The sequence below is a fragment of the Corvus cornix genome, chromosome 3 (genome assembly GCF_000738735.6).
Source record: "Corvus cornix cornix isolate S_Up_H32 chromosome 3, ASM73873v5, whole genome shotgun sequence".
Taxonomy (NCBI): domain Eukaryota; kingdom Metazoa; phylum Chordata; class Aves; order Passeriformes; family Corvidae; genus Corvus; species Corvus cornix.
Window position 1 is genome coordinate 43,390,005 of NC_047056.1, and position 24,181 is coordinate 43,414,185.

A 24,181-nucleotide genomic window follows, 5' to 3' on the forward strand; every position below is an offset into this window, starting at 1 on the left:
AAGGAAGACAGCAGCACAGCTGCCTTTTTATTTAAAAGGTAGGGCAGTACTACAAGCATAGTAAAAACATATTTGCCACCAGTTAGAAATTTACCTTTGGCTAGAAGAGTTCACAAAGGATGTCAACTTGAGCCACTCTTTTTCTGATATCAACAAAATGGAGATACCTGCAAGTCAAATAAGAAAGGTTCATTGGTTTTGGTTTTAGGTGAACATGTCCCGTTATGGTATTAAGGGATAAGTAAAAAAAAAAACCCAAAACTTAAATAAACATTTGTGTAAAATGAAAATCTACTAATTTCTACATGCAAATAAATTATCAAGAACAACTCACTAGCTTTAAAATTCAGCATAGTGCCATATGTATATGTTGCAACAGAGAAGTTAAAGGTGTTATCTATGGAAGCTCCTGGCAATAACTGGAAAAAAAGCGTTGCTAGGGCAAAAGGTCATGAGACAGTACGTGCTGAACCAACAGACTGTTTCATTACGGCTCTGCTTCAAAGGTCATGATAAAGGGTCCACAGCTATTCTTAGAACTGTATTGTAAAAAGCAAGTAGCTTAATAATATCTTCAATTACAAGAATGAGAAAAAGTCATGAAGTTCCATAAAATGTTTTGAGAGAAAAGAGTAGGGAGTTGATCCAAAAAGTTTAGATACATGCTCTGAGATTCTGTGGGATGACTTACAGTGAAGAAAGTATCTAACACCACAAAATTTACATGTGACAATTTTACATTTGCTTCTGAATGAAGGTAAATAAAAGCATATGTAAAATAAAAATATTTTAGCTAGGTCTATCTGATCAACATTAGAGAGAGATAAATCATAAAACTGTCATGTACCAATAAGGCAATTTGGCTATTTTATATCTGAGCTAACAAAGTTTCAAAAGGCATTCGTTTTACCATGATCTCAGATAGTAAAATCTAGCTTGAAAATACACAATATTATATTCATACTGAAAGAAAGGAAAAAGAACACACACACACAGCAGGAACAGATGTTATTTCCTGTACTAAATCACCACCATAGGGATAAATATAATTCTAATAGGTATTTTACAGAATAGTGCATACAATGGAAAAGAACACAAAGCCTGAAAATCCTACGTCAGCTGCATATCTAGGTATTATGGACACCGGCAGATGGGATGCAGGACAGTTTACTACTATCTTCCTTCTAGGTCTAGTCAAAAATAGGCAATCACTTTAGTCTACTTTTACCAGTATGCTCACAGTTGCATAAAAACCCCAACTCCTGGTGTAGTTACAACCTAAAACTTGAGCAAACACATTCACCAGTGCAGTTTTCATGGGAGAGCTAAAAAAAGCCCTAAATTCTATCAGTAGTAGTGTGGACCAGTATCATTAGATAACTAATCTGTTTGCCAGCAGAAGACACAATTAAAATCCCCCAGGATATTAAACAGAAATTTCTCATTCCTAACCTAAAAATGACATCTGATGAAGACAAATTTCACACATAAAGCTCACTCCAGTAAAATCTGAAACTAAAGCATAGTAAGTACTAAAAGTCAAAAGTAAAAACACGAGAAGAAAGCAACTGCATAAATGAAAGCCAATTTTTTTTAGAATGGCTATGGAATCTGGTCCATTTTCCAAAAGAAACTGCTTCCAGTTTCTATAAATAAGTTTATGAGAATATTATCATTATTAACATTGTCCTTCTCACAAAAAAAAAGTAATCATATATTCAGATCACTGGAAGAGCAAGCTTCAAAATATCTGTCTCAAAGACAATTTTTAGATTGTCTGCTTATGGGAGCAGAAAGTGGAATCAATTGATCCTCAGAGTAAAGTAGGATTTAGAGGATTATGTTGCTCTTGTGTGAGGCAGCCAAATGGGAAAACACTAGGCCTTGCCCACATACTAATTTTTTTCTTTAATCCAAAGTTCTTATACAGAACACCAAATCAGGAAAAGAATTTAAGAATTTAGAATAAAAATAATGTTATATATTTCAAAAATAATTTATTATTTCACCAGCATTCGAAAGTTTTCTTCATAACATCTTGCCCATACATTCATGAAGGTCTACAAATGGAAAAAAAATCCCTCAGAATTTCAAGTAATGCTTTAAACTCACATAAAGTAACAAATTACAAAACAGAAATAATGGTGCCTATTTTCTTTCACGTGCTTCAAAACTTATTTGTAGTATTGGACATCATAACACTGCTGTGCATCACAGATCTGTTTGTCCTGGACGTCTCATGTTTAACTACTTATGGAGTCACCTCTGGGTTTCTTTATTCTCCAGGAAGTAACACATGGGTTTCATTTGCTGGTTTCTTAATCTTTATCTGAATGTCCACTGGAATTGAAAACTAATACCTTGTTTCTACAGGAATTGTCATTGAGGAAGTCAGTTTGGCCAAAGACAAGGCAAAGAAGAGTTCACATCGAAAGATACCTGAAATGCAGGTAGAAAGAATTCCTGCATAGCAAAGTCGATCCTTGTTAGTAGCCCTGTTTAGCTAAAAGTCAGACATTCGTAACTGCGGCCTGCCATATACTGCACGTCATTTTCAGCCACAAAAAAATTACTTTTCTGCATGAATATATGGTATTATTTATGTTCCAATCTTTTAATATTTTCTATTCCTATTTTGTTGTTGTGGGAAAAGCAGAAAGATAGAATAACATTAGTACAAGATCTCTCATTTTCCTTGGGCAAGTTTTCTTTCTCTACCCAAAAGTTTCGGCTATGCAGAAGAAATTGATTCCAGAAAGAATGGGCAAAGAAGCAGCATCCTCATCAGGAAAGCCTTGCTCCAAGCAGCTTCCTAGCGCTCCAAAACACTGTACAGATGGTCACTGCAGAGATAAGCTCCACAGAAGTTCAGTATGTCCAGAATATCAGCCTGATGCAGTCAATCTACCTGGCAACTCTGAGGTACCCTGGACGCACTCGATTTACATTGTAGGAGATGTATTTTTGATGGCATATCCAAGGAAAAAAATAAATTCCACATAGGACCATGAAGGCTAGCTAATGCCTTGTCAAGTCATTTGCTCTAGATTGTGGGATACTATCGACATTTGTGCCTTCAACACTCTGTAGGAACCCAGAGTGCCGAGAATATTTCTCTGCCTGTTTTTAAGGGTTTTTACCCCCCTGGACACCACTGGTATAGCTTTAAACCTTGGAAAAAATTACCAACAGTCAGACAACAGCTAGAAAATACAGTGGTGTGAATTAAGTTATAGACTACTATGTAAGATTGTCACAGGGTGAAAATTTTAGAGGTTTTAGGCTTCTCCTTATAGTATATAGATAAGAGCAAAAAATACCAAAATGGAGGATTGCTGTTGTTCTCTAAACCTTCTTCCACTTCTCCTACCACTCCATATTTTGCAGTAAAAGTAGTTTGGAATGACTGGATAGAAAATTCTGCAGTTCCTAGTCGTGTTACTGAATAATTGGTAAGAAAGTAAAAATAATGTATGTTTTTAGTAACTATTGGTTAAAATGTTTTTAAAAAGGCTGTGTAAATTTTGATAATTGCTCTCACTCCTACTTTTCCTCCTTCCATGCTTTACCTGGGTCACGCTAGTGGCTCAGTTTCTCTGATAAGACTTAATAAACAACTATCTAGAAGCATTGAAACTACAGAAGACGTCTCACTTTATCTTTTAAGCGCCTTGCAAGGACTTTCAGCAAATCCTCTCCCATCAGGAGAGACTCGATTTATGGCACGATGAAGTGTCATACACCAAACTTCCAAGAAGAAACCTTACACTTTCCTCTACACCTAGACCAAGTCTCATTCATCCAGTAGCCCTTTCGGTAATACCCTGTCTTGAAAAAAGAATTAGAAAACTACAGAGAGAAAGCAAACAAGCAGACAAACAATTCTGGTCTAGAAGAACACAAACCCAAATACAGGCAGCAAGGGAATCATTCTTTTCTTCTGCCAGGACAAAGACAGGGCACATTCTCCTTTCACCAAGACATGCCAGAAGATACACCACTCTCAGCTGCCTTTTACAAACACACATGCACATACTGCAGCCTTATCTGCCAACCTAGGCTGAAACACCCAGACATTAGGATTTCTGTGTGAGGAACTGAACCCACCATGCAAGAAAAAACCCCATCATTTCTTTAACAGCTAACACTGCTATTAAAGCTTTTTGTATTTAAGTACCCCTTTTGAAACAAAAATGGAGTTCAGTATCTATTAAGTTAAATTCTTTACTTTCCTCTTGCCCATACTTACAATTGCCTATTCATGATATTCAAGTATTAGGAATCTTGAACTTAATATATTGAGCAAAAGAAATGACAAAAACTGCTACAATAAATTTCCATTTTCAAGTATGACTTAAGTACAAGAACTGCAGATAAAAGTGATACAATTAATAATAAGATTTTTCTCTACCTGCTCAATTTTATTGGCAAAGCTATTGTCAGTCCTATCATCTTATACACCCAAGGTTTCAAGAAAGCTACATTATTCCATAATGCTCAGGCAGAATTTAGAGTTAAATACCTAATCCGCAATTCTTACTGGTGATAAAGCCTCTTGCTGGTGCTACAGAAGGTAAATGAAAATCAAGTAGCTATTCACAGAAATTAATTTTATAACACAGGCAAGAATAAGATCACCTGGTTCACATCAGAATAGTAGTTAATGTATTTCATATGTGAAGCAGAACTTTGAAAATATACACACTCTACAAGCACATTGGAAACCATTACTTCCATGAAAAATCCAACTATGACACTTGTCTAGCAAAGACAACTGTATTTCAAAGAGACAGATGGAAAACAGATGTGCAAAAGTGACTTGAACATCTATCTAAAAGTACAAGTATCGAAAGTGCTTGTTTATAAATAAAAGCCACACTGCACAAGCTCTTAGTTTTACTTTAAAGTGTAGTCTCTCTCTGATCTAGTTCTTACAGTGATGACAGGTTACACATAAGATTTGGGATCAAACCACAGCACTCCATGTCCTAGCTTCTGCTTTGATTTCAGCAACTAATGGGGGCATCTAGCACTTTACAGGGTCAAGACTGAAGTGATTACATGTATTTTGCCATGTATTTCCTCTCCAAGAACTAAACTCAATTTAACTCCGTATAACTTTCCATATTCCCAACACAATAGACTGATCTCTGTAAAGGCCTTTTCCTTCCTTTCATACAGAAAATGTCCTGTAAATAGCTTATTTCCCACTCTCTAAGTGACTCCTTTTGTTTACAGGAAGGAAAGGGAACAGAAATCTTGCCATAAAATAGTGAGAGCTAAAAAGTTCTGTTTCACTTCCTACTGTGCAGGTGTTTCATACAAGAAATCTCTTTTAATTCTTCATTTCAGAGAGAAAACATGCTGCTTCTTTTTGAAATACAGACTGAGAAATAGAAAACAATAAGGTTAAGGAAGTAGCAGCATGCTTTACTGTGAAACAAAACAAAGATATACAATAACCATTGCTATAAAACTTGTGAAATCCCCAGCTTTGGACAACACAATTATTTCACACATTGACTTGTAAACAGGGTTTTCCTTCTAAATCCGTAAGTTCTTTCTTAATTTTTTGCAGCCCAGATAAAGGTGTAGAGATCAGTGTTACAGGTACTTTTGTCAAAAAAAAAAAACAAACCAACAAAACAAACCACAAAAACCAAAAACAACAAAAAAGAAAAACTACCAAAACCCCCCAAAACAAAACTCCAAAATAACACAAACAACAACAATACCAAACTCCTCTCTTATTTGACAAGATCGTTGATTTTAATACCAATGTTGGCCACAATGCTACAATGTCTATTTAAAACCCAAAATGGAATTCCCCAGTAACAGATCTTTCTCAAACTCCCTATTCTAAACAAAAGCCACAAGGACAATGAAAAATAACTTGTGTTCATTCTGGATGTATGGCATCTCAGTTTGTACACTTGTTTTTGAGTTTCAGAAATACCAACATCCATCATAGTAAGAATTACATTCATCTCTAAGATCTGCAATTCTCTATTGCCCAGTGGCGTGTAGAAAATTCAACTTCTAAAAGAAGTCAAGCACATGAGGGCACTAATCCTCTTGTAGGCCACACATATCACTCAGTTCAAAAGGAAATTGAGAACTTTATCACATAATATCACAGCACACCTATCACGAATGCTGTCACAGTATAAAATTATATAAAATCTAAAAATATTATCACAAGGTTATATTTGCCTCTCTGTGGAAAGGATACCTTATTTGATCCAGGCTGGCTGAACCTCACCAGCTACAGGTCAGATTGCAGATCCTTCACCATCACAGTAAACACTGTTCCTAGTTCTACATACCAGTCTCAGCACAGGCAGCAAAGGAGGGATGCCTTCCCAGTGGATGCACTTCCAAACTGTTCCAGCTGACTAGCACAGGAAACAACATTAATTTATCAGGGAGTGCGCTGCCCAAACACCCATTTCATATCTTAAAGCAACAGCAAGCCAGCTGGAAGGACTGGATGGGCCCAAGACAGATTGAAGGTCATCAGATAAATCACCACTGTTCAATCAAAACACTTCCAGTGAAATGTGCAATTACTTGGAGTTTGTTAAAAGGAGCTTTCCATACTTTGTGATCAGTTACCTGGGAAAACAAATTACATCATTGCAGTGTGGATGCTTAAAGAAAGATTTGCTAATTAAGCACAATTAATTACACAGCAGCACTAATTTGAAAAGCAATATCCATTCACCTTTTGTTTGCTTAAGTCTCAGTCTGACTGCTGAGAAGAATTGTTTATAGAACCTGCAACTTTGGATGGTCCTTTCTCTGAGAAAGATAACAAAAAGCGCTTGCTAAGAAACACATAAGGTGAAGAGTAAATATACACTACTGACACACTCTCTAATATAAGTAGCAGCATAAATAGACCTATCCTTAGGCCATCAGAATTTTCTTACATACATTCAAATGCCACTATAGCATCATCCTGAATATGAAAAAAAAAATCAACTAACCCTGCTCTGACCTGAAAGAGTTCTGCCACATTCAGAATATAACCCCAAGTAAAGAATATTCTTTATTATGAAAACAGAAAAGGTAAGCTTGAGATAGCTCTACCTTTTGAATTTGCTTTTCAACTGGGAAAGGATCTGTGCTTTATATCAAAATGATTTTGTCAGAAATTAACAGAACACCCCATGATGCCTATCATTAAAATAGATATCTTTTTACCTGCAGTAAATCTGCAATTAATATGAAATGTAAGTATCTTTAATAAAAGGTATTACACAAAGAGCTCAATCTTTATCATTTATATTTTCAACATGACACTCCACACACATAATGTGAACACCATCTTCATTCCCACCTTTATTTTTCTCCTATGAAACAATGTTCAGCTCCAGGCATTGCTTTCTCCCTTTGCAATAGCTCATTTTGACAACACAGCAAAAGCATGTAATAAGCAAGATCACAAAGAGAGCACGAAACAACATCATCTCTGGCACGACCAAATAACAGGTTTGGACCACAAATTATAGAAAATACAATAGATGAGAGAGATTAAATAGCATAGCTATTTTCAGGAGTAGCTCAACATTTAGTCCTCATAGTCTTTCCTTTTTTCTTGTTTTGTTTGTTTTATTTTTAACTTTTTATTTTACCAGACTTCATCACAGAAGAGATAAAGAGCTTAAATGTGAGTAGTCTGGTATAACCACTGAGGAGTTGAGTACCACACCCCAAAATGAAAGACAGGGGCTCTTAACTTCCCTCCATTTTCAGAGCAGAAAAGTAAGACATCTGCACTGCTTTTGATACCACCTGAACACAAAAAAATAAGAAACCTCATGAAAATAAGAATGCTGAAACTATTAACAGTAAAGGAGAATTATCAGCCTGGAACTGAAGTTACTAAATTAGGCAGAAATTATTGACTGCATCCACAGGAAAGCAAATTTTAAAAAATTCAACTGAATGATGAGGTAGTACCTGACTATTTCAATTAAAGGTAAGTAGAACATGGCAACTGACTTAAGGCAACAGCTTAAAAATAGGAAAGATACAAAAATTACTCACAAGTCATGAAATGAGTGTAAAAAAACCCATAACTAAATCACAGTATTGTGAATGCTATTCATGGAAATAAGATGAATACTTTTTTATATTGTTCCCATCGGTCTGCTCAATATATTATTTATCTTTGACATTTGTCTGGGGTAGAAAAAATACTTTTTGTCATTTTTGAGTAGAAAGCAAGATATTAAGTACTATGGAAAAAAACCCAAAGCATTTCTTTATCAGGTCTGCTTTCATCAAGCATGAAAAGTAAGATGATTTTCAAACACAGTCAGTGAAAAGGAATTTTTTTTATCAATATCTTCTCTCAAAAGCAAGAGTAGGGTTTTCTGAGTATCATTTGTAAATGCCTTAATGTTTGTGGGATATGCCTTTTGACAGCATTGCTTGCTTTTTCAAACATACATATGAGCCACAATCATTTTAGAATGAGGTAATAAAAGAAGAGGGCTAAAGGATGAGCAAAAGCCTAATCATTTTAAGTTTTGGAGTGGCTGAGAGACACTTCTGGAAGTCATGCAGTTCAATCTTCTGCTCAGAGCAGGACTCTTATCAGCACTGGAAATGATGAGGCATGGCTTGGTCTTGCTGAGTCTTCAAGACCTCCAAAGATGTAAAATTCAGCTGCTTCTCCAGGCAGTCTGTTCCAGGCCTGTACAGGCCTCCTGGTAGCGTTCCTCCTCACATCTAACCCAAACACTCCATATCAGAGTTTGTGGCCGATCTCGCGACAGTGGAAAAAATTCACCTCCACCGTTTTTTGGAATGACCCTCAAGCGCCTCAAGTGACATAGGTCACTCAGTAGCTGTTACTTTGTCAGAGTGAGCAAGCCTAGTTCTGTCAGCTTCTCCTGGCACCTTGTTTGCTCCAAACAAGGGCTTTCTACCCTTCTTGGTGCTCCCCAATTTCTCAACATTCCTCTTGAAATTAGGGAACAAAAATTAGATATTTAACATAAATCAAGATCTTTAACATTTCATCTGGCTCTCCTACTGAAATATCCAGTAATGTAAACAAACTAGTTTTCAGAACTTAGAAATTAATTTTTCATTCAATTATAGCCTCATAGTGCTTTCCATACACACTGAACTTACACATTTGATTGAAAATCCTAATCAAAATTCTGTAGTCCTCTTTTAACCTTAACTCTGAAACAACACTGAAAAGATTGACAATGCCCAGAACTGCATTTGAATGTCTCCCATCTCCTTTAGAACATCAAAGGCAAAAATAGCATAATTGGTGATCAAATTCATTCCAAGAATATGAGTCTCATAATTTACTACCATTGCTTTTTATAGTCAACACTCATTACCGGGCGTAATAGTAGAGTGAAATAGGCCAGATTAAACACACAGAATGCAAAACAAAGAGGAATATACAAGGCAAATAAACAACAGAAGAGAAAGAACTAATGGAGATCCTTTCAAGCAATACCAAGACTTGAGCTACATACCTGAGCTGGTATGTACACTATAGCATACTGTAACAAGAACATGATCCCTCTTATGTCAAGAGAGACTAATTTGGAAGCAGACCAAACTTTCAGCATCCCAAATAAAATTAATCCATACCCATAGATGAACAGGATTTGGTGACAGATTTTTGGGTACATGTTTATTCTGATTTCACAAAAGTCAAAGAAAGTTTGCCACAGAAAAAAATCATTTGGCTTCACCCATTAAGTGACCTGGAAAGAATACCTTTTTTTGAAGGCTGTAATACCAGATGTTTCTGGATATGGTAGCTGCCTTATATTAAAAAAAATTTGAAGCCCATTAAAGTGTAAATTTTGTATAACAGCTTTGATTTGAACAAACATTTTTGGGAAGTTGGAATGGGACCATAGATCTTTACATGCTTTAAAAAATTATAAATGAATTCTTCTTTGATTACCTTTGACTAAGGAAACATTTTTGCTATATTTTGGATTCCCACTGCAACTAGAGACCAATATACTTACAGTATAGCCCAGAGTATACTTCGTTTGCCTGACCAAAAAGAGAAAAAAAATTTGTTCACCACCCTTCAGTCATCCAAAATTCCTGAACTGTTACTAAATAAAAAGCATTTTAAATTTGGGCAATTACAATTACCACTTCTACTGCTGTTTCCCAGACCTTTGTTCTTTACTGAATGGCAAAAACTAAAGCTAACTTAAAACTAAAGCTTAGTCTCTGGTCAGGATTACCTCATTTTGATTCCTTTTCCATTTATGTTTGACAGACAGTTTTTCTTTTCTATTACAAAAAAAAAAAAATAGAAAACCACCAGAGAATTTTGATTGTGCAAAATTCCAGTTTAATTTCTCAAGGTCATTGTTCTTGCAGATGAAGCTTCAGTAACTTACTTCAAATATGGCACAGTTTGTATGGTTCTGAACAAAAAACACAGTTTGTATTTCAGACATGCCTAAATATGCCAGCCTGCCAATCAAACTTGAAGCCTCCCAAAGGCACTATTGCATGAAAAGAGAGATGAGGAAAGGCAGATAATAGCATGCCTCCTGTAAAACAAAAAATTGCTAAGAACCAGGTTTGTTTGCTGTACCAGAAATATGTGAAAGCAGTGTTTTTCAGGGATTTTTTTTTAGATTTTACTGCCTGGAAAAAAGAAAAAAATACAACACATCTAAATTATTGAACAATTAGCAGGGATAACATTTTCACTTCTCCCTGTGCCATATACAGTAGATTTTTCTCCTTCAGTAGGATAGACCCTGCATTTGCGTATTTTAAAAGGCCATCTTCTTCTGAACTTACATAAATGCCCTTAACTGTGAAGTAGTTACAGATATTCAGTATTTGAGAAACTGGAGTCATAGCCATCTATGACATCAGTGAAAAAAAAAAATAAAGTTGGCCGGGAAACAAATCCCCTCCCCATATGTCTACACACAATTACACAGTTTAGATATCAGCACACATCAAAGCAATAAAAACAGTGTTGAAGAAGGCATTTATACTCTTAGCTTACAATCCACCTGTTAAGATTTAACAGATTTCAGCACGATTCAGATATGACCTAATCTACTTCTAAATAAAACAATAGAAAGCAGATTTTGGACATATTTATTTAAGAAAGTCAAAATAAATGAAAACATAAAATCAGGAGCCTACATTAAGATAATATCAATATATTCAAATAAGTTTTCTGTAAAAAAAGAATTAATTACCACGTTTATACAAAGAGAGCAACTCATTCTCTCAACGTGTGTTTTTTAAGCCACAATTTTTAATTTTTTTTCCCCCAAACATTAGTTATAGTAGCTCTCATTTGAGGTTCACTCTCCTAGTCCATGCATAGGAGAGAATGCAAATTAAAATAATGAAGGCTGTGTACTTTGTCTGGGACAAAAAAGACACCAAGTTTCTTGCTGTCTTTTATACACAGATGTACAGGTATCTTATTTGAGGAAGACAGCAAGGCTCTGCACCTGCGTACATTCTGATACCTAGTAAAGGTTGAGCACAGCTTTGCCCCCTAGGCCATGCCACAGCTTCTGCCTCAAAATTAAGTCTCCCTCATGCATTCTGCACCTGCACCTTCATCTGCCATGTTGTTGTGAGCACAGACTTTTGGTCTTGTTAAAAAATTCGGTAAATTCGAGGAATTTAATCTAAATTGAAACAAACTTTCAAGGCTGTCAAAGTTCTAGCAACACGTCCTTTATCTCAGCCACTGAATCAAAACTAAACCAAGACAAAACCTTCTATTATAAACCTTCTCCTCGGAAGAAGCCTGGAGAAAAATACTGATTTACAACATATTTTGAAACTGTGTTTGCCACCAAACAGTTTTATCTCAATAAAAATTATATATTTATATAACTGTTTATACCCATTTAAGGTTGTATGATTTATTTCATGCTAAAGACTGAAATAGAATGAAAGAGTAATAGAATCATGCAGCCAAACAGTATAACATTTCTACCAGGAGTAGACATCTAGCAGTCAAAAGAAAAAATTGTAAATCATAAACATCACAGACCAAGGATAAACTGTTTCCTTCTTGGACTTATAAATCCAAGATCAACAACAAAAGTTTTACCAGAGCTGTGCTTCAGTCCTGAGAGCTTTGCTTCTTTTGCCCACTTGGAACAGACAATGAAAGAGTCACTCACAGTTATGTCTTATTTCTCTTTCTACATTTCAGATGTGTGCACAGGCATGCAAACACACACATCTGAGTCACTCACCCCTCTCACATGTGGCAAAGATTTCCCTGCTCCCCAGCCCAAGATCATTACTGTTGCTTTGTTTTACTTCTTTTCCTGCTTGAGACAACTGTTCAATTGCAGTATACACACTTTGCCTCTATCACAAATATCCTCAGTATCACCCAGCACATTTCCCCCCTTACCACAAAGGGATAGTATTTCTGGTTTCAGTCATGATTATCATCGATAGGATTTTTAAGCAGCTCATGCTTTTAAGAAAAAAACAGGTACACAATTGCTTTTTGCAGAAAACCAAAGTATTTTCAAGTTAACCTACTTTTAAGAAGTATAGACAAAAAGAAACAACAACAAAAAAAAGCACATAAAAGACCATCTAATATACTTTGGACCATGAAGAGAGCAGAATATTTTTGCGCGACAATTTTTTTATCCCCTGCCACAAGAGAAAAATGGTATCTAGTGTTAATTATTGAAACAAACATACTTTAAAAACTGACCATGAACTTAGAAAACACAGAAAGGTCAAGATTCCAGACCTTGGCACTCTGATGGGACAAATGGTCAATAATCTTGCAGGCATCAAACCCTTTAGATAAAAATCAGACTAAGACAGTGGGAGTAAGTACAGGCACAGGCTTTGTCTCTTTTCTACTGAAAGTGACAGCTGAAAAGAATCCATATCAGCCAAACAGAGCAGTGACAGTTCTGTACAAAGAGAGAACCACTTTGCAAGTTTTTCATTTTTTCTCATATATCCCTCAATCACAAAAGACAGCATTAAGTTTTGGACACAACTTTTGTTCTGTGAAGGCCATGAGGTTAAGGCATTCAGAGAAGTTACTCACTTGTGCACTGCTACACAAATAGGCCGTCATTTTGTTATAAACTGCTTACAACATAATAATGGAAAATTAGTCTTGGAAAAAAATACAGGGAAAAGACATACAAAGCAAGCTTGAGGTTTGCTTAATATACAGCCCAAATTCTCAAATATTCTACTCAAAAGATCAATGATCACAAACTACAGAGCTGCACTCCCATCTGTAATTATCAAAGAGCAGTCAGGAAAGAACTGAATGGGATTCTTTTGATACAAGGAAAAAAACCCAAACCCACCATCTAAATTCATCTAATCTAGTGGTTAACATATAACAATGAAGCTTGAAGTGATTTATTTTCTTTCAGATGAACAATTCTTTTAATGTAACAAAAATTTAGAGCATTTTGTATTAATGGAGGTATTCATAATGAATATTTTCATGTTTCCCATGTGTTTTCATTCACTTGGTCTTCTCACTCTCCCTCAAGAGCAACTTGAAAGCAAAAACATCCACCTATTCTACAGCCCATCAGTTTGTGGAGAGAAACTGTTGTTACTGTATTAAGTTCCCAGAAGACATTGCCTTACACTTTCTTGCCTCTTAAACATGAATGTTATCAACTCTTCTAGTAAGATAATGTCATACTCATTAACTTAGTTTCTCCATGTACTAGTAGTGTGGAAGTTCTACAGATTGTTCATCTTTGATTACAAAAATAATATTAAAACATACCAGAGGCTATGGCAGAAGAGAAGAAAAAAGAAAAGTGAAGCTACTTCTGTCAAGGATAGCAGAGCTATCATTAAATTCATGAACAACTTCCAGAGTACACACGCTAACAGTATGTTTCAGGCAAGATGTTGAAACAAGAAAAAAAACCCTGATTCTACATGAGGCAAAATCTTTCTGTCAAACTATTTAAAATACTGATGACATAGAAGCTCAAGAGGCTTTTATTGCCACCATACCTGAACATCACACAGTTTGCTCATTTTAATACTTCATCTGTATGATAGAAGGTGCTAGTCCCATAGGTATTAAATGGGGGGGGGGGGGGGGGGGGGGGGGGGGGAAGAAAAAGGGCAAGATTTGTATGCTGAAAAGTATTTAGGCATTTAAAGTCCATTAAACAAACAATCCCTCTCCAGCCCCCTCCTCCACCACCATCTTTGTGAACCACATGCCGACTTTCTGGTCTTCGGAACTTCCTGCAACGTTTTTGTTTCCTCTAACTGCTGAGACAGAAAATCATTTGAAGTCCAAGTTGTTTGAAAGGAAAGAATATTCTCTATGTCTAAAAACCGTACTCCATGTACTCCCCTACTCCACACTCCATTCTTTTAAAATCCCTAGCTGGAAAAGGAATTTCACCAATTTGCCAGTGGTCAAGGGGCAACCCGTGGTGTTGGACTACACAGGGGCTGAGAGCACATCCTCTAGGCAGCAATAAATGCGAAACCTTATGGGTAGGAAGCAAATCTGAGCACACACTTCCCAGCCAGAAGGTGCCCAGGAGCTGACAGCCAGCTGTCTTTCAACAGGAGGTGCACTCTGCCTCCAGCCCCCAGAGAGACTAAGCACACACTGGTCCCTTTGGGCACAGTAAACCACCCAGGGTTTCAGTCAGTTACCCAGCTGTACCACAGGCCTACACTTCTTAAACAAAGAAAAGTCATTTTTTGTTCCACAAGTGGGTAATGGCAAGTCAATAGAGGGGTGTGGGAGACAGAATAGAGTACAAGTGAAGAGCATGAAAACTTCTACTGCAGAATGAAAGACTGTATGTGGGAGGAGAAAAGTATTAGAGTAGAAATTATGTCATTACAGTTTAAGGAAAAAATGCATTCTAAACAGATTTCTTTTTTTAAATTTATTGCCAAAAAGGTTGAAGGCCATAAACGTTTTATTAGAAGCTCAGATTTTAGGTTTCATAATATCTCATAACTGCAAGGTTTTATTGTGGTCAGCTCGACTATGAGCATTTTTATATTGCTGCTATAAATCAACTGGGCTACTGGCAATTAGTTGCAATTTTGTTGAAAGCTACTTTAAATGAAAAAAAAAAAAAACAGTAAAGAAACAGAAAAATACAAAGCAAATATAGCAAGCTGTGTTTTTATTTCAGTGCATGTAACCAAAACACTGGTATGTGATCAAATCTATGAGTCAAATTACTATAGCAAGCAAAAGCCATAAAAATGAAACACTGAAAAAAGTCACCATTGCAAGATAGTGATCTGTGATCTTTCCATTAGGAATTTATGTAACAGCTATACTGCCTTCATGAGGAGAAAAGGGAGGATAGATGAAGGACAGCCTAAGGAATATGTATTTTTTCCACCTCTACCTGACCCTTAAAAAAAACTTGGAAAAAAACTAAAGAGTACAGTAAGTGCAGCGGATATAATGCTTTTAAACCTGCAGAACAACAGCTCTCAATCACTTTCCTTAACAATGTGGGGGTTTTGGGGGGTTTTGTTTATTTTGTTTAAGTACCCTTCCCATTGAGTAACCATATCTCAATCACTCAATTCGAGTGAGCTTGACAAAATGAAGACAATATTTTTATAATTCTGTCCAAGTCATAACAAGTTAGAAAAATATTTACTTCCTGAATACTGAGAAATAAGTGTTTACTCCATAAATTGTTTAATCTTGCTATTTGCTTTTTTCTCATATATTCACCTTAAATTTTTGTAAAGCACATCACCTTCAGCAGTGTTCTTTTTAGCTTCCATTTCTCAATCACTGTACAGCATTCAGAATTAGAAACGCAGTTTATGTTAAGGTCAACATTTTATTTGGGTTAGTCTCATTACAAAGGAATATATTTTACATTCTCTGAAACTTCTCCATCATGCAAACAAAATATTAAGTGGAAAGATCAGAAGATTAATTTCAAAAGCTTAGTCCAGCTCTGAAAATTAAAAAGTCTGTTCATTGGCATTTAAACTCACTAATGAATTATTTAGTTCTGAAGGTTTTATAAGACATTTACTTACAAAAAGCAGGAAATCTACACTGTCTCATTTGAGAGCTGGCCAGCTAAAGAACTTGGTTGGACATTAGGTTCCATGAAGATCTGCTTTCCCCTGTATATTCCATTAGCAACTGTGCTGACCTTGATAAAATCAAAAGATTAGTTGGACTCCATGAAAGAACATAATTTAGAGGAAGGCAGCTCACATATCATAGCTATGAAAATTCTAGGCAGATTGTATTTTAAATTACTGTCACTGCTTGGTACATAAGCCATATTCAACCTATTTAGGAACTCAGCAAGAACTACTGCTTCAGCTGCACTCCCACAAGCATCAAGGAGAAGCTGCTTCAAGAGCTGTGGCTCAACATAGTAGAAAGATTCATAGATCAGGTCATCAACAGTATTTTAAAAAATTGCTTTTGGTACAACCTGGGAATAAGGAAGCACCTGACACAGGACCATACCAAAAAGAGAACAAGTTAAGACAATTGTAGTTATTTTCTACAGTGACTGGATTATAAAAGAAACAAGTAGTTCAGTTCAGAGCAAAGGAGATTTCAGGCCTGGGCTGCTGATCTGTAGCTATCATCAGTCATAATGCAACAATTTTGGAGATTCATCAGTTTAATAGACTTAATGTTTTAATTCATTTTGCTGAAAGTATGGCTTTAAAAGAGCATCTAACTGAGCTTTTCCATGTTCTTCCACTTCCAGAAAAAAAGTCTTCACAAGGCAAGTCCTAACTTTCCCTGCCAACTGACAAGCACTATCTCTCAGGGTTATTTCAACTTTAAGGAATTTTACCCTAAAGGAAATTCTTTCCATTCCCTTTCCTGTTTGTTTTGATTATCTCAGCATGTATTTGCAACCTCTTTCATACTGAAGCTGAATGTTATACAAACGCCTGAAATTTTAAACACTTCATAAAATGGATTCTAAAAACCAAAACAGGGATCTGAAGGTCTGGTTCATGCTTTGGTAAACACAGAAATACTTAAAATTGTAACCACTGTGAAGCTGGATGAGCAAGAACAGGAATCATCTCAAGCTTCTGAGGTTCTGCTGGCTCTTGTTTATAGCTAATGAAACTAAGAGGTTAAGGCTGAACATTAAAAAAGTGCAAACAGAAGATGTTCTCAGAACTGAAGCATTTTAATTTGTATTTTCAAATGCTCAGACAAATAACAGCTTTTTTTTTCCAGACACAGGGGTACCTCTAGCGTAGGTTATCACAAGTTTCACAGTACTAAAATTAGTAGCTAATGCAAAAGAACCAAATAGAAATCTAAGTTTGACTTGCTGAGAGCCAATTTCAAATTCATGTCCTGCTCTTTAACACTAAAACAATCTTTTGGAAGGGATTCAATGGAATTGCTCAATAGAAATTCACACATTCAAATTCCAGTATTGCTAATCATGTTTTAAAATTCACTGACAAGCTGAGCAAAGCATATCTGAAGCCAAACCTGAGAGGACATGCTACCATCTTTAAGCACTTATTTTATCGTTAAGTTCTATCGTTATAAAATACTTAACTGCTAATAATTTATTTAGGAATTCTTGACTACTGGTTTAAACAAAGAACATATAATATGAGCCAATAATGCAAGACCATAATGGGTCTTGTAAAAAGATCTTCACAATATTGTAATAGAGAAATATTCTGTACAAATTGTGTACTATAACAAAGTGGAATCACAGTATGCTGGAACATCAACCAAAATTCTCAATTATTAGAGCAACTGGTACCATAAAAAAGTTGTGATATTTCATAGATTAACTCACATTGGAAACCACAACAGCACTGTATGCAGACTAACTTGCTTAGGGCTTTGTCCCGTCTAGTCTTCAAAAAAAATGAAAAGGATGTAGTTTGACAACCTATGCTACCTATCCCAATTCCTCAGTGTCCTTAGGGTGATTTTTATTTGCAGGTGCCGAATCAAAACCTCACCTGTTTTAGACTGTGGCCACTGTCTCTGTTCCTCCTGTCATGTACCCCTGTAAAGGGCCTGGCTACATCTTCTTGATGACCTCTTAGGTATCACCTTGTGAAGCAGCTATTAAGCATCCCTTGTGCTTTCTGATGTCCAAGCTGTGCAAAGCCATTTCTCTCAGCCTCTCCTCATGTCCTCCAAGCCCCTCGTTTTGCTGGCTTTCCACTGAATTAGATTCAATTTAGTCAATGTTTCTCATGTGTTTGGGGAACCAAAACTAGATGGGGCATATCCAGTGTGGTGGTCTAAGGAATACTGAGTATTGGCAATCCACTGGCTCTGCTTCTGCTTATCCAGCCTAGTATGCCACTGGCGTTTGTCACTGCCAGAGAAGCCTGACATGTTGACTCGTGTGTAGAAAGTGCAGGTCCTTCCCACCCAGTCCTGTGGCAAGGGGTAAGAACATGCATTTATCCTTGTGGAATGTCACGGGGTTTGTCAGGGTCTGTTCCACCAGCCTCTCTAAGCCACAGAGCGCTGTCCTCGAATGTGTCAGCTACTCCCACAATGTGATGTCACATGCAGATGTGATGGGATAGACTTCATCTCCTCCTCCAGGTCACTGATCAAGGTACTAAACAAAAAAGGTCCCAGTACAGTACTTTGCTTGTTACTGGTCTCCAGGTGGAATACAAACCATTAAGTGCTATGACAATCATGCTAAAAGCCTGGATAAACTCAAGATAAATGACGGTCCAACTGCCATAAGCAATATTATATCTAATCTGATGGCATTTACAGTTTCAGTAGTACACAGAAAGGTCCCACAACTATGAATAAGTATATAAAAGATGCTCAGAAACTTCACACAAGGCTATTTTAATTACCACTCAAGGGTAAAAAAGGCAGTAAAACTAAACACAAAACCTAAACAACTCCAGTAGATTCCTTCCTAATAAGGAAGAAAACATATAATTAAAGAAAAACATGTTTATGTATGAAACAGAATGGGTTTAAGTTTCAGAATCTGTAAATATAGTCCATGAAAATAAAAACTAATTTCATCACCCAACCAAGGAAACCTAAAGTCACTATCCACCTTATACATGAATCATGAAATGGGAAAGACTTCTACTTAGGGGATTTCTAGTCAAACAAACGTTCACACCCACAGAAGACAACACTTGCTGAGAATAGTTTATATCTTGGAGTTGTTTTGTTCATTCTTATAACTTCTTGCTAAGTCACAAGGAGAAATATCTAACAGATTTTACATATTTCTTATTATTACTTTTCCCTGCAGCGATTCCTCTAGCTGCCATAAAGAATACAATTGTACTGAGAGATGCAATTGAGACAGCTGACATAGAAAAAAAAATCTCTAACTTGCAACTTTAAACACCTCTGACCTACAGGCGTACTAAACACTGTAAAATGATGGGATAGGAATATTGATACTGTTGGATACAGCCTACATAAGAAAGAGAAAAACATTACCATTAAGCATCTATTTTCCCCAGGAGAAAGGATTATTACTATGCATATATGTAAATATTCTATTTTAACACTCAGCCACACAAAGCAAGGGCTAATACTCAATTAGCAATCCGTGTATACAAAGACACAGTTTGTATACCCATCATCAGGCACAAAGCCACACTCTGTACATTGATAGTTTTAATGTAATCTTATATATGTGACAATACTTTAAGAAATATCGCAGTAAAATACAAAGTAAAAACAGTACACTTTTCAAATGTACTGTCTGTTTACTGCAGAGCAGTATGACGGAAAGAATGGCCACCAATTTTTATTTCCTAAGGAAACAAGGCTTATGCAGTCATACAGCGCAACACCTCCCTTCACCTCATGATTTTTTGAGCCTATTTGACTCAGCAGAATCTGATAGATAAAGTTTCAAGGGTAGTAATGCTCACAGAAACTTCATTTCAAAGGTTAAACAACCACAGAGAAAAAGCACAAAGCATCCCAAATGTGATGGAAACAGACATAAGCAAAATTATCAAATCTGACAATCTCACAGACTAATGAAGTACTGCTTGCCCTTCACTCAGAAATCTGCACCAGAAGCAATGATTTCCAGGGTTCCAGGTAAAGCAGCCTGGCACAAAATGTCAGTAAACCCCTCTGCTCTAGCAGTAGAAACTTCATCCTGTATAGAAAATATTGGAGCTCAATTTATATTTGAGGTTTTTCGGTGTGGCACTCTGAGCAACCACCTGTACAGCCCTTGACCAATTTAGATAATCTCAGCTATCCTGATTCCTTCTTGTAACAAACTGGTCAAATTATACATTTAAAGAGAAGCGGAAGTGAACAAACCTGTTCACACGCTGCTACAGATTACACCAATCACTGTATTTAGTCCATCTCCTTTCACCAACCTTAAAAATAATCTTTTGAAATGGTTCCTTATGCAAACAAGATTGTGTGATTCAAAGACATGTACAAAGATACTAAGAAAATTTTGGGGAGAAGGGATGGAAACAGCAGAGGATTTGAGAGGAGGGAAGACATCCACCTCTGAAGTACCTGCCTGTTCTCAAAAAAATGGTAGCCAGACAAGGGAGAAAATGTTTTGAACACTGACAAGTTTATCCTAATAGTTTCTAATTCTGCCAGGCAGCTTCCAGGACTGAATGCAGATGCCTATGTATCACTGCCAAAGTACTCTGTGAATGGACTGTTGTTTCAGTAGTCTGAAAAGGGAATTTGAAATACAAGGTTACTGTTTTGATAAAAGGATTTTAAGTACCTGGACATTTCTTAATTGACTACTATAGCTCAACCCAGATCAAAGAAGTTGGATCAAACTAAGGAATCTCTCTATAACAATAATATAAAGGAAGCTATGGAAGTGCCAAAATAAGTCCTGTGTGTTAGCATATTTTATGAAATAATAATAAAAAAGCCCTATTTAAAAGCTTTCTTCATGTAATCTTCCCTGTTGAACATCCCAGCAATCTAAAAGTTACTGCAGTTGAAAATATTTGCACCTCTTGCATATAATGACCACACTCAGAGAATGACCTTGTAGTAATTTAGTTTGCTGTATTTAACAACCTGCATTCTTTTTCCAATTTACTACATAACAAGAACAGAACAGTAGCTCTTCAAAATGCCAACACCTCAACAGTTACTGTGTGGCTTATCATTGAACACCAACTTCATCTGACGTTTTTGTCAAAGACATCACAAACTCAACCTAACAGAAATCCCCAGTTAGTTTCACTTGTTAGCTCCAGTGTCAGACTGTAGCACACTGACATAACATAGCTTTAAATTAATTCCTACCTTGTCTCAACTCTTATCACTGGTTCCATTCTGCCAAACTTCCAACAGTTTTCTCTGAGCCTCAGATGGAAGAAAACAGTAGTTTAATGACACTACTGCAGAGAAAATAGGCCATGGGTTTGTAAATACAATGGGTAGTTTTACATTAGTCCAATGAAGAAAAATTATTCTCACACTGAGTTTGCATTCATCATCAATTAGAATTTTTACATGACAAACCCAGAGCATCCTGCTAACCCAAATCACAGCTGGCAATCCTGCAGCCCAGTGAGGCAAGGCAGCCACTGCCTTTGAAACAGCTCCCTCCATTGCTACAGGGGAACACCACGAGAAGCAAGAATAATAAGCTGTTGTCCTGACAACCTTACAAAGTAAAACCAAGGCTTACTTTACTGCAGCAGAACACTAAGGACAACCTGATCACTGTAAACTGCTCCTAATTCTTCAAGAACAGCTGCCACTGCAATAAGCAAGACCAGCACAGCAAAATACATACACTTGCTTACACACTGTAGATGACAAGCACATTAGGCATGAGAACATATTCACAGACACAGCCACACTCTTCTCTTCTTTATTCCACTTCGTGTCACACTAGTATTACAATGGGATTTCATGCTAAAACGTATCAGGTATTAATTTTCAGAGCTGAGAAGTCAGAAAAACACTAGAAGCACAGGAGTGTTTTTTTCCTTGAATGCACTTCAGGTATCTAAAAGTAGGAAATAATTAGTTTTGAGAAGAAAGCCTAATGAACAAATGAAAACATCCAGAGAAGAGTGATTAAATAACTTACAACTCTCAGGTGGAAAAAAAAAATCAAAACAAACTTGGAAAAACCCCAACTGACTGAAATTTCCTTTCACAAATACCTTCTTTGCAAAATATAGGAAATAGGGCTGCTTTTCTGCAGTGACAATTTTTCCAACTCTGCATTAATTGCAGTATTTTTTTTAATTCTCCCACATGAAAAGGAAAGAACTACCAAAATATATTTTAACAGTATGTGCATTTATAACACATACTTTAGAATGTTTTACTCTGCCCTTACTCACCTTAATTGCGATTTCATTGACACATCCTTTCACAATTTATCAGATTTGACTGAAGTGACTGTAAAGATCCAAAATTAAATATAAGGTGGCCCAGAATCTCCTTTCCATCTCATATACATGGAACAAACAAGTGTAAAAAAAAAAAAAAGGCAACTCAAAACAAAACACAAAAAAATGCCAAACCACTAGAAAAATTTTATAAGTTATTAAAACACATTTTATTGCATTTAAATTAACCTGCCACAGAATGTCTAGTGTTCTCAGAGTACCTTTCCTTATAAAAACATTTTAAGTACTATAATCTGTTGTTTCTGTAAAATGTAAAACAGTTCTACAATTTCATCAGTTTTTATAAGGTTTAAAAAAGTTGGTGATCCTAAAGGGAAATGGAAGGGGAAATTGATGAGTTTTATGAGAGCTTTGTATCTTTAATCTTTTAGGTAGTCTTTAAATCATAGGTATTTCACAATATGACTTTTCATGTGTAATTTACACAAAAATGATTTGATGGGATTTATGTTAGGGGACACACGATACACATCAACGCAGGCAGGCATTATCACAATCCACAGCCACTGTGCCAGTGAGAATTCAGGCAGCAAAGGGAGAGGGGGAGGAAAGAAGAAACAACAAATAAGACAGGAGCATTACACAAATGTCTGCAGAGTTGGGTTTGCGACTTTGCAGGATCCAGAACAAAAAATGAAGACATTATATAAGAAAAGATTCAAAGTCAATGGCAAAACTCCAAGTCCTGTGCTCAGAATTCTATTGAACCTGGTGAGGGGGAGGGGCAGCCAGACAACTTCAGCTACTGCCACCTTCCAGCCTCCCAGCTACTACAAGCCAATTTACTACCACTCCTCTAGCTTCCTTCTAGATTCCCTCACTTTCAAAAAATAGCTATGGTATCTTTCTACATTACATGTCACAGCTGTAAAAAAAAAAAAAAAAAGAAAAAAAAAGTAGTTACAGGTCGTTCTCCAAAGGAACACAGATTCCCCAGTTAACAGCACTAAAATAAATGCCTACTTCATTTCAAAGATCTACTATTCTTAAAATGTCTTACAAGCATCAAATCCAATAAAGCTGTTTGCTTGCATATCCAAAAAGATGGGACAGCAGCAGCTGCTTACATTTATTACATGAGCAGAACATTACCTCCATAAGGATTCAAGGCATTTTTAAAAACAAAACCTTTAATTATGTATGCACTGCTCATTATTTAAGAAATTCCAGAAAACCAGAAGAATCCACTTATAAATCTTGAGTAGCTAACTGCTGATGTAATTACAGTTTCATGATCCAAATAAGAGCCTACATATCTTCCTTTAAGAACTATGGTGCAAACGAATCACAATGACATTTCTGCCTACTGCTGTCCTGTCTAACTAAAAGCTAGAAGAGTATCACCAATTATAATAATCCTTTTCAATCTTCTGCTCATTCAATTATGCCTCAAAGTGGCTTTAAATCTGGGGTCAGTGCTTTACTACAAAGGAAGCCAGGTTCTCTCTCATTTGCTTCTGTCAGAATAAATCAGATGTTTAACATTAAGTTTGCCCTTTCACAATAAACTAAAAAAAACCAAAAAAGACAGCTATTCATGTGAAATCCTGACAGTTCTTAAAAATCTTACCAGTCATATGGCATCATCACTGAATGTCATCAAGAATTAATGTTATTCTTAATGTGATTTATGTGAACAACTAGTGTTTAACAAACAAGCATACAAACAACCATGAAACATACTTTTCAATCTACTAAATACAAATTCCTTCATAAATTCTTCTTATGGGATTCTTGGATTTGGTAGACAGTCTTCACACTCTTTTCT

The 24,181-nt window shown here is 36.2% G+C and overlaps 1 protein-coding gene across 6 annotated transcripts in view; it reads right to left on the reverse strand.

Moving 5' to 3' along the window:
- Positions 1-24,181, reverse strand: part of SIPA1L2 (signal induced proliferation associated 1 like 2) — a 126,330-nt gene that overhangs the window by 98,759 nt on the left and 3,390 nt on the right. For all 6 annotated transcript variants that reach the window (XM_039568700.1, XM_039568696.1, XM_039568699.1 and 3 more), the window contains exon 2: positions 95-167. The gene's annotated coding sequence lies outside the window, so the exon portion shown is untranslated. The remainder of the gene's footprint in view (positions 1-94; positions 168-24,181) is intronic.